General features: G+C 34.6%; 1 long non-coding RNA gene across 1 annotated transcript in view; it reads left to right on the top strand.

Moving 5' to 3' along the window:
• LOC127513599 (uncharacterized) overlaps positions 1–12,313 on the top strand; it is a 92,569-nt gene that overhangs the window by 35,544 nt on the left and 44,712 nt on the right. The window lies entirely within an intron of this gene.

Raw genomic sequence — 12,313 nt, 5'->3', positions numbered from 1 at the left:
TGGTATAGCACTTACTGAATGAGTACAGCAACTTGAAACATGTAACTTACCTGCTCTCAAACCAAGCCGCATCCGTCACTTGTCACCATGATGGTAACTCTCTAAAAACCCACATTAACAGAAACTCTTCTAAATTAGCATAACACAACATTAATCACTACTAAATCTCCCTTATCCATTTGCACAAAAAACATTATATAACACTTAATTTTAGCATTTACTCTCCCTTTTGAGTGCCATGAGCAAAGCATGCTGGGAAATAGAAATCCCAGCCCAGTTTCAGTTAAACTTAAGTTAGTCTAAATTAAAAGAAATGAGTTCATACAACTCAAAACAATAAAAGTTCAGTTTACTTAAAATATATCAGTTCTGTGAACTCAAAAGAAAAAGTTCTAAATTCTCATAACAGTTAATTTAAATGAGCTAATTTGTTAAATTTAAGTTTATCCTACTCAAAACAATTAAGTATTTTGATTAGGCATTAGGGTTTACAGTGTGTGATTGGTTGCTTTACATTTTGGTCAGACGTCCTCTTGGGAGGTCCTCGGCCAATGATAGAGTTGCGATAGAGTCCAGACTTCTGCCGTCAGTCTGCCTGGCTACCACTAAGTTTCCAACAACTCTTTCAATCTATTTACAATCTACAAGTTGGAAAGCTTAGGTTAGAATAGTTTGCAAGTGTGCACATATAGACACAACAAGGCTTTCAAAGCGGACTAGTGAGTAGATACATTTTGTATCTTTTTGGCTTATTGAAGTTTAAAGGGGTGGTTCACTATTTTTTTTCCTAGGCTTGATTGTGTTTATGGGGCACAGTTTAACATGTCTTAATGCTTTGTTTTTTTTAAAAAAAAAGCCGTATTTTTCATATATTTTACCTTTATTCTACACCGCTGTCTCTATTGTCATTTGAACGGCTGGTTTGACTTCCTGATTCTATGATACCACTCCCTCTGTAATACGCAATATGCTCAGATTGGTTAGCTGGTCCAGTGTATTGTGATTCGCTGAAGCATTTAGCGCATGTTGTACGGAAACGCTATGCCCCTTACCATTATGGGCAATAGTTGCAAGCTTTCAGTGGAAATGTAAATAATAGCATCAATATTTCCATATCAGTTTGAGCCCAAATAAAACCCAGATAGCAGTAATGATGAAGAGGGTCAAACTGAACCTCTGAAAGCACGGCTTTTAAAGGACGTTTCTGAATGGTAAGTATTTCTGTTTGTATTTGTGTCAAAGTGTTAAGATATGCTGTCACTTGTAAATGTCACTGCTGTTTATGTTAGCTTTCAATATACGGTTTTAGCCTGATTAAAGCTTTACTGTAGCCGAATACATGACTGAGTAGTAGCATTTTTGTAAAGGTATCGTTTAATTTATAGCATGAACAACTGTTTGTCTATGAACATAGAAGTTTGTTGGCGTTTGTTGGAGAAGTATGCAATAGAATTTAGCTAACTGGCTAGCAAAGACAAACCGTGTTGGTCTTTGTTTACGTCCTTGTTGCAACCAAAAAATAGCAACAGAACTATACATTTAAAAGACATGTACAAACAATAAAACATACTTACAGGTTGAGGCCCATAAACAGCAGCTTCTGAAACTCGTTGTAGTCCAAACCGGTCATAATTGTAGGCATTAAACTGCCATAACTTTAAAAGACAATATCTCCATTTGCATTGAACTTTCAGCGCTGTAACTTTGCAGATACTGTTTATACTCAAGCAGCAACATTACACATTAACTAAAGTTAAAAAAGTGAAATTCAGCCACTTTTTCAAGACATGTAAAAGCTTAAAAAAATCAGGAGTGGGGTATTACTTATATATTTTATGTCATAGAATAAAACATGAAAATATCTTGAGCTTGTGTTCACCACAACCCTTACTTCAGGCCTTTAACCAAAAACCCATTAAAAAAACAACCACTGACATTCAGGCAATGTAACAGAAAGTGCAAAAATACTAACTCCTTTCTATGTTTTAGAACTCATTCCTGCAGCACTCTATTGGTCATTTTATAGAAACTCCCTACAGCTAAGATCAAAAACAGATCAAAATTTATAGTGTTTCTTGTACATTTGAAGCTGGAAGGATGTGATCACCGTGAATCGTTAAAAAAAAAAAAAAAGTGAAACAATGAGAAAACTGCTATTTAATGTGAAACCAAATGTTCATCATACCAAATTCCCCCAGGGATATAATGAGACAAGATTATGGTTAGGCATGACTATAAAGAGCAGAAGAGAAAGGAAGAAAGATTCTAATTATCCTATATACAGTTAAATCCAATGCTCAAAACACAGTTTGTTCACACTGCTTCACCAAAAATTTGTCATTGACTCCATAGATTTTTCCTCTGTATCGTAATTGCAGGTGGTGAAGCAGTGTGAACAAACTGTGTTTTGATCATTGGATTTAACTGTCATCTCACATTCAGCGTTGGCGCTTGGCGCAAGAGGAAATGTGCATCAAAGACCGATATTCCAGTGAAGAGTTATCCATCCAGGAATTGTGTTGTGCATTGTGGCCCCTTTCAAATATAGAGTCTTTAATGGTAAATGAACAGTAAATTACCTTTAAGAGATCATGTGTGAACAGGACTTTTTCAAAAATACCGGTAAATTGGTTCTGGCAGTTTATCAGTATGAAAAGTTGTAATATTACCACTTACCAGTAAATTACCGGTATGATGCTGTGTGTGAACAAAGAATGAAGATTACTGGTATGTGCATGTACAAGGTCCGAATGTGCTGATGCAAGAAGGCTGCTTTGGGCCAATCATGAGGGCTGCGTCTGAAAACTTAGGCAGCTGACTTGTAGTCTTGCTGCCCTATCAGGCAATGAGTTTGCAAGCAGCATTTACGCATGAAGGTACCTCACAAAACTGATTTTGGACAGACTTCTGAGGCAGCATAACGGTTTAATGATCTACAGCAAAATAGAGTGAGCTTCGGTGAAAACTATAGCAAATATTTAATTACTAAAGTAGACATTTCTCGCTAGACACCAAAAGTGGAAAATGTTGGTCAAAAACATACATTTACACAAACTGACCACCAACCACAACTTTCAGACGCCATCTTTATTTTTTAGCATAGCTGTCACAGAATGGAACACGCAGGATTGTGGGATATCAAAGGCAGTGAATCTATGCTGCCTTAAAAAAATCGATCAGATGAGGAGACAGGAAGTGAAGCTAACATTGGATTTTTGACATGCCTTGATGCCTTCCTACCTTGAAATGCATCCTCTGAAGGCAGCATATTTAATATTTCGGAAGTTTTTATGGAGATGATGCGATTACTGTGCACTGTTTACAGTAAGCTCCTCTGCTTTTTAATAGTTTTTCTATGTAAATATACGCTAGATGGACATCTTTGACCATTGCACCGCATCTTGCAGCTTTTTCAATGTGTCGTCAGCATTCATCAGCGCTGCGGCTTTGCAGTTGGATACTATTATTTAAAGATATTGTTTAAAGTTCATTTCCCATGACTGACATCACATAATTTACTGGTATTTTGGTGCTGATGTGTGAATGGTCACTTAACGGTAAAAAGCCAGAACGCTGTTGCTTGTGTGAACAGCATATTTGTGTATTTACTGGTAAAGACATTCTGGTCAATTTACGGTAATTTACTGGGATTACTGTGTGAAAGGGGCTAATTGAAGAATAGGACAAAACCTAACTCCATGTTGAACCTCTATACCTCCGCAGGTTTTGTTTACTGATTTCTGTTCCCTGTTCAGTTCCATAATGAATTGGAATATGGGAAAGTAGAACACCTTAATTAACTGCTTTGAACAATGTTAATCTATTACACATCCAAACACTCACAGCAAAATATTTTAATCCTGACCTACTCCAACGAAATAAAATAATCAAACGCATAATCATTTGTTGACATGGTGTGCTTATTAATTAGTGGTTTGTGCTAATGCAAGCATCACCATTACTATTGCTTATTTTTTGCTTTAGTTATTTGATTGAAACTCTAGCCCGAAGTATCAACATTTATGTCCAGCCTGTTTATTATACAAACAAGATTTGTGAGGAGATGTGCCATTCTTTTATCTAAGCAATTGCCAGTGACCTGACAGCAAAATACCATATTAACAGCCTAGCATCACCAATGCAAACATCCAGATCACCAGACAAAGCTTGGCAATCACCTAGAACACAGAATATCATAGAAACATCCTAACAATTCTCTGGTAACCACACAGAACACTTTAGCCACTGCCTAGCAACTAGCCAGAATGCTTAGAATCCATTCAGAACTCTACAGCAACTGCCTAGCGACCACCTAGAACACGATATCAACGGAGGAGCCACATAGAGTTCAACAGTTCCTCCCCCCTTTTTCAGCAGCGCTGGTTCCAGAAGTATTTTTCCATTCATTTGGATTTTAAAAAAAAGTCTTCATTAAAGAGTTATAAGCATGAACCAAGTCAACCAGCTACGAGGTGAATCACAACATTACAAACTTTGATTTGAAGCAAAAAAGTTGAAAACCAGACAAAAAGACAAGGGTACAAGACTGAATACTTAACGGTTTTAGTGAGGGAAAGAACTACAATCCCATGAAGCATTGTGAACAGCATAATTGAATTAAAAGCGTAAAAGTACTCATTTACAAATGTTGATTTTATATATAGATCGACTCAATTACATTATTTGCAGTGCTTCATGGGAGTGGGTGGAGTTAACGAGATCTTTCGGCAGGTGTTGCTTTTTTCTGACTCTCTGATTGGTGTAATTTGCTGTACAGCATCATGGGTAGTGTAGTTTTTCACTAGGAATTCCGCTGTTAAACATGATTGTTTTAAAAAATAAGCTGAAATAATGTGTCGGCTTAAAATACAATGGATTAACAACCTCGTAGCTCACAGTAGGCCTGTCTTTAAAGGTTTATAAGTTACCATTAAAAATCAGTTTACCTATGAAGAAAATGAATGGAATTTTTACTTCCGGAACCCAACTGTTGCACTCTATAGCAATGCGCTAACCAAATAGCAACACCCTGCTATTAGCGATGTGTTGGTGAGTTTAAACAGCCAAGCAAAACTCAAAATCAAGTTTTCACAATATATAATCACACATGTGTAACTCTTTGCTCTTGACTTACTGAAAAAAGCCCCCTGGAACATCCCGCTCATGCAGAAACACACCGGCTGAGCTGTCAGCAAAGCCAGCGGGGTGAAACACATCACTCCTTGACGCGCGTCTACATGTTAAACATAAATTGATTGTTTTCTGTCCCCTTTTATCATCACTACAGTCCTCTTGTCTTTCTGTCAAGGGCGGCCCAATGTTTAAAACAAAACTGACGTCTGTGCGCTCCCTTACAATTCTCCTTTTTCCTGGATCCTAGACATTTGTACTATGGGGCTGTTGTCAAATGTGTAAGCCACCTGCAGCTCAGGTTGGAGAGGTGGCTTAGATTTCTTGCTCTCCATCTTTGCACACCTGTCATTTGGCATCTTCCACCCCTGCTCGGTTTTAATGGTGTCGTTCTCCTGAGCTATTCCTGGACATCTATGATACACTCCAAGTGTCCACCGTATAGCAGCACTGTCATTCAGCTGGACAAAAAAATGTTTGAGCTCTGTGCCATGTGCCTGTGCAGAATACCAAACAGAGTGGTTGAGTTTTAGGTCACATTTTCAAATGAACTGCCAAATGTGGCTTGTATTTAACCAGGGTTTAGCAGGAAATAATGGCAACATGTCTTGTTCATAATTGCACAATGTGTAAGGGAAATGTGTAAAAGCAGTGGCACTATAATTAAAACATTTTTCAGTAGCATCAACAAAATGGCATTGCGTTTCCACAACCTATCCACCTTATTTTTCAACGTGGAAGTAAGGTGTTTTCTGTGAATGTGCAAGATTTATTAGCCGCTATAGGGAAATAACAAGAAGAATATCAAAGTGCAGTAAACTGTAAAACTGTTTGTGCTACAAACCAGAGTGTTTATAATTCAGACAATACTTTAAAATAATATGGTAAGAAATACCAGTTTGCAATATCAAGTAGCATAACGAGCTGATTTTTAATGATAACTCATAAACCTTTAAAGACAGCCTTACCGTGAGCTGCGAGGTTGTTAATTGATAGTATTTGCTTCTGTTGCAGCCCGCATTATTTCAACTTGGTTTTAAAATAATTGTATTTAAAGGGTTAGTTCACCCAAAAATGAAAATTACCCCATGATTTACTCACCCTCAAGCCATCCAAGGTGTATACGACTTTCGTCTTTTAGATGAATACAGTCGGAGTTATATTAAATAATGTCCTGGCTCTTCCAAGCTTTATAATGGCAGTGAATAGAGGATGAGATTTTGAAGCCCAAAAAAGTGCAACCATCCATCATAAAAGATATCCACTTGGCCCTGGGGGTTAATAAAGGCCTTCTGAAGCGAAGTGATACATTTGTGTAAGAAAAATATACATATTTAAAACTTTAAAAACTAAAATAACTAGCTTCCGGCAGATGGCCGTACACACGTATTTACGCCCCTGACGTGATGTAGGAGTAGCGTAAGCTTTTACGCCTCTCGCTTTTCAAACAAATAGAGCTGGGCAACAAACTCAAGCTCCTCTTCTCTTATATCGAAGTCCTCTGACATTTCTCTTTAAAAATTCTCTAATTCGTGACTGGTGTTTTGTTTTGCTCTCTCCTCTGTGCTTCCACGTTCATCAATTGTAAATTAAGTAAATCATGGGGTAATTTTCATTTTTGGGTGAACTAACCCTTTAAAAGTGGAAATTGTGGTGACAAACTACACTACCCATGATGCTGTACAGAAAATTCAGTCAGAGAGCCGAAACGAGCAAAATGCGCCAAAATATATCTTTAGCTCCTCCCACTCCCATTAAGCACTGTGAATGACGTAATTGAGTCGGTCTCCCAACACTCTCAAAATATTTAAATACAGTAGTCAGCATTTGAAGTGGATCAAAACCTTTCATCAAAGTTGTCCTAAAACCTTCTTCTTAGGACAACTTAGTTCTTAGGACTTTGATGAACTTTTTTGATCCACTTCAAATGTTGACTACTGTATATATATGTGTATTTTGCAATAAACTTAACGTATATTGTTATATATGTTATATATGTGTGTATGTGTGTGTGTGTGTGTGTATATATATATATATATATATATATATATATATATATATATATATATATATATATATATATATATATATATATACATACATAAAATCAACATTTTTAAATTAGTAGTTTTATATTTCTCCATCATTTTTAATTCGATTATGCTGTTCGCAGTGCTTCATGGGACTGTAGTTCTTTCCCTCACTAAAGCCATTAACAGCCTTGTACCTTTTTATTTTTGTCAGATTTTCAAATACTTTTTTGCTTCAAATCAATATTTGTAATGTATGATTCACCTCGCAGCTGGTTGACTTGGTTCATGGCTTATAACGCTTTAACAAAGACTTTTTTGAAATCCCTATGGGAAAAATAAATGGAAAAAATACTTCCAGAACCAGCACTATACTGAAAAAGTGGTCGGGCACTGTTGCACTCTGTTTTCTCCAAGTACAAACTGATTTTCCAACTAATTTAAGTCATCACATCACTTTTTTGCAGTGAAATAAATGTTTATGATGTTTTGATTCAATTATGTACTGAGTTTGATTATAGTTTTTGTACCAGATAGATACTAATCCAATGAAATCTGGGTCTGTTCACCACACAAAGCTACTGCAAAACTTCGGCAAGACTCGTACTGGTTTAGAACAATGCATGTGAGTAAATTAAATTTTTATCTTTTGGTTAAATTATTCTGTTAAACTTTACAAAGAAATCTGCTCATGAATCCAGAAACAGACAGACCACAAGAACCCATTTAACCCTGATTAATAATTCAAATTGTTCCCACAGCTTGACTCAATAAGACAAATTGGGCTGAATTAGAAACACCAGTTTTTCATGTTTTCTGCGAGCAGTTATTGGCTTTTGGAGAACTTTTAAACAGTTTACTTAAAGAGAAATGCAAATGAAAAGGATGGTGATCGATAATTGAGAGAACACTTTGTAGGGTAGATTGATGAAATGAGCTTCAAGAAGAACACCGCCTGACCATCTCTCTTAATGTCAGATTGGCCAGCTGTGACTATAATTGTGTTCCTACTGTGAGTCTTTGAACTCCTTTTTCTTTCATAATAATTCTGTTGTGAGCGGAGTTCTTTTAGAATAATCTCTTAAACACAAATTTAGTGTTTAAAAACCCTGTGTTAAGGAATTTCCTATTTAAACAGGAAGTTGATGTGGACTACACTGTAAAAAGTAATATGCTCTCTCTACTCAATAAAATTGTGCCAACAGATTACAAGCAATATTAATAATTAAATTCAACATATAAGAATTTGGTTAGAATTAATCAAATTAATTCCTTACAAATCAACCATTTAAAATGGGTAAAATTAGCAAACATTACAAAAACCACAAACTGACATAAAAAGCAAATTTGAGTAAAACTGCCCAACTAAATGAAACACCGATCACCATAATGGTGACCAAACATTTTCAATAAAATCAACATCTAAACCTCTGTTAATTCATGTGTTTCTCTTTCCTTCATTGATTCTACTTGTTATCATCAGGTGTCTTCAATGTTGGCAATAACAAATAAAGAGTTCTTAATTCATCTTTGACGTCTGTCTGTTATTCAGATATTTTTGTTTAAATTTTACTTAAATGTTACTTGTTTTGTTTGACATTTAAGGAATAAATTTGATTAATTCTAACTCAATTCTATTTGTTGAATTGAATTAATAATATTGCTTGTAATCTGTTGCCAAAATTTTATGGAGTAGATATAGCATATTACTTTTTACAGTGTACATTGAAGAGAATTTCTGGCCAATATCCTTTTATATTTATCTTAATATAATTATCATTATATTTATTTATTTGTATTTAATTTTTAGTTTAGTAATTTTAGTAGGCTAATTCAACCTAAAATTATTTTATTTCAGTTAGCTGCCAAGGAAATTTCTAATTTTAGCTTAAGAGTACGTTTACACAGCAACGATGTACTAAAAACTGAAAAGTTTTTCCTTTGCGTTTTTCGCGTACAGATGACAACATTGTCAAAACGACCCGCATTCACACAGATCTGTGAAAAACGACTAAAAACGCTGTGTTATGCTGCCAGGCCAGTAGTTGGCGATGTCACTTAGTAAAGAAACACTACGCGCCTATAGACTGAACATGTAACACGCATGTGCATGACGTCAACTTTTTTGTAGTTTACACGGGGACGATAATGTTATCATTTTCATAAACTTGCACTATGAAACCCCTTTTCAAAAGGCCCCCAAAACACTCTTGTAAATGAACGACCAAAACGCATAAGAAGTTTTCAGCTTTTAGTTGAAAGCGGTGTCGTGTAAAAGCCCATAAGTTGTTTAAGTTTTTCATGTATTTTGATATATATTTGTGCAGCTTTATATCAATTAACGAAACATTTATAATAGTTTTAGTTGCCAACAGCAACACTGGTTTTCTGCAGTCTGAATAACTTTTCTATAGCTCCTTGTTTTTGTCAAAACAGCATCAGAAGGATTTTGAAACAAAAAAGTAGGCCACACTTTGGACAAACAAAACACAGGAAGTCATAGCTGTTTCCAGTAGGGTGAAAGTGCTTTAAAAATAAACAGCTAAAAGTTTAATGAAGAATGCATTAACAGTTCCTTGTATCTGCCATTGCAGTGTCAGCCCACAAGGAATATTTATTTAAAATACTGGGTGATGTCTCCAAGGTCGCTTAACCTTCATGTCTGATTTAGGAAGTGTATATCGAAAATGAGATATGACTACTGCACGTTTATTTGTTGATTTATTTTCCTTAATGATGTAAATGTGGTTATTAATTTAGATTAATCAAATTGTACATAGAAAATGGACCCAAATTGAATACTGTAATCAATATTTTCAGTTATTTATTTGATTAATCGTGCAGCCCTACTTGATGATGAATATTTGCATAAACCCTTGTCCTGAATTAGTAGTTTTTATGTAACCAGTTTGTTTTCATGGGCTGTTCATAGAGCTCTTCTGCCCTTTCATTTGGTTGTTTAGTGGAACAAATTCATCTTATATCATAAAAACAACAGTGTAGATAAACAACAATTTCTGAGGTTTTACTGCATTTAGTCTCTGTGTGACGCATATACAGCCACCCACAGTGATGGCCCACTTTTTTTAGAGGCCTCAGTTCTGGAAGTATTTTTCCCGTTTATTTTCTTCTTAGAGAATTTATACATTTCATCAGTAAAGAATTCTAAATCATGAACCAAAAACAGCCAGCTGTGAGATGAATCACAACATTGCAAACTGTGATTTGAAGCAAAAAAGCATATCATATCAAAAGTTTGGGGTCGGTAAGATTTTAAAAATATTTTTCAAAGAAATCTCTTATACTCAGAAAGGCTGGATTGGTAACACTTTACAATAAGGTCCATTAGTTAATGTTAGTTAAAGGGATAGTTCACCCCAAAATGAAAATTCTATCATGATTTACTCACCCTTATGTTGTTCCAAACCTGTATGAGTTTCTTCATTCTGTTGAACTAAAAAGATGTTTCGAAGAATGTTGATAACCAAACAGTTGATGTAGGGCTGGACGATATGACCTAAAATCAAAATCTCGATTAAAGGTGCAATATGTAATATTTTTGCAGTAAAATTTTCAAAAACCACTAGGCCAGTGTTATATATTTTGTTCACTTGAGTACTTACAATATCCCAAATGTTTCCAACTATTTGTAAATAGTCTGTGTATGTTGACTCTGCGTTTGAGTTCACCTCCATGTTGCTTCCATGCCGCTGACTGGACGGGGCGGAGTCACATGACTGCACACGCGGTAGTAGCAAAGTATTAACAGGATAAAAAAAACTTAAATAACCGATGTGGGAAAATTACGTCGGTTAGAGGTTCTGAATTTCGTTTTCGATTACTTTTTGATTAATCGTCCGGCCCTAAGTTGATGATCCCCATTTATTTCCATAGTATTTTTTTTTTTCCTACTATGGATGTCAATGGCTACCGTCAACTGTCATTTTTGGGTGAATTTATTGATTTAATACATTAACTAACAAAGAGCAATACATATGTTCCAGTATTTATTCATCTCTGTTAATCTTAATGTTAATGTTAATCACTGTTAATGTTAGCTCAGGTACATTAAATAATATTAACAAATACAACTTTTGATTTTAATAGTGTATTAGTAAATGTTGAAATTTATTTAATAAAGTATTTTTCATTATTAGCTCACATTAACTAATGTTAACAAATGAGACCTTATTGTAAAGTGTTACCACTGTATTTATTTAATCAAAATTCAGTAAAATAGTAATATTCAAAATTATAATAATATTTCACAATAACTGTTTTCTATTTTCTATTAAATTTAAATTGTAATTTATTCCTGTGATGGCAAAGCTGAATTTTCAAATGTTGAAAACGATTGTGCAGCTTAATATTTATTTATTTATTTATTTATTTATTTATTTATTTATTTATTTATTTATTTATTTATTTATTTTTCGGAACTGAGATAATTTTTTCAGAATTCTGTTCTTTTAAGAATAGAAAGTTCAATAGAATAGCATTTATTTGAAATAGAAATCTTTTGTAACATTATTGTCTGTCACTTTTGATCAGTTGAATGTGTTCTTGCTAAATAAAACTAATAATTTCTTTAAGAAAATCTTAATAACCCCATATATCTCTATCTATCTATCTATCTATCTATCTACACACACACACACACTCATGATTGATACAATATTTATATACAATACTGATAAGTAGTCATATATACAAAATATATAATTAAATGTAGAGATGGATCAGTGAGAGTGTATGAAGAAATGAACAGAATTCTTATTTTGTGCATAACCCTATATATAGCATGCAAAAGTGACAAGAGCTTTCATAAGTCGACAGTGTTTGGTGGCTTTATGCAACTCTCAGGAGTCACAAGTGCAAAGGTTTTATCAGTTCACTGGAAACTAAATTCATGTTTACATGTTCTCGGGAGCAAGGATAAACTAGTTACTGGATTTTCCAAGAGTTTAAAGGTTCATGGCATGGAATTCTGTAACATCCAAATATTCCACCTTTTCACACATGCTAAGAAATGCAAATGAATATAAAATGTGATAAAGTTAAATTCCTTATTTGTGTAAGAGAAACAGCATCACCAGTATCAGCACTTGTGTTTCAAAATTTACATACTGTCAGGAAGAATGCAGACAACTACA

Source organism: Ctenopharyngodon idella, chromosome 5 (genome assembly GCF_019924925.1).
Source record: "Ctenopharyngodon idella isolate HZGC_01 chromosome 5, HZGC01, whole genome shotgun sequence".
In the NCBI taxonomy this organism is placed as follows: domain Eukaryota; kingdom Metazoa; phylum Chordata; class Actinopteri; order Cypriniformes; family Xenocyprididae; genus Ctenopharyngodon; species Ctenopharyngodon idella.
This window is presented reverse-complemented; position numbering and strand designations above follow the sequence as displayed.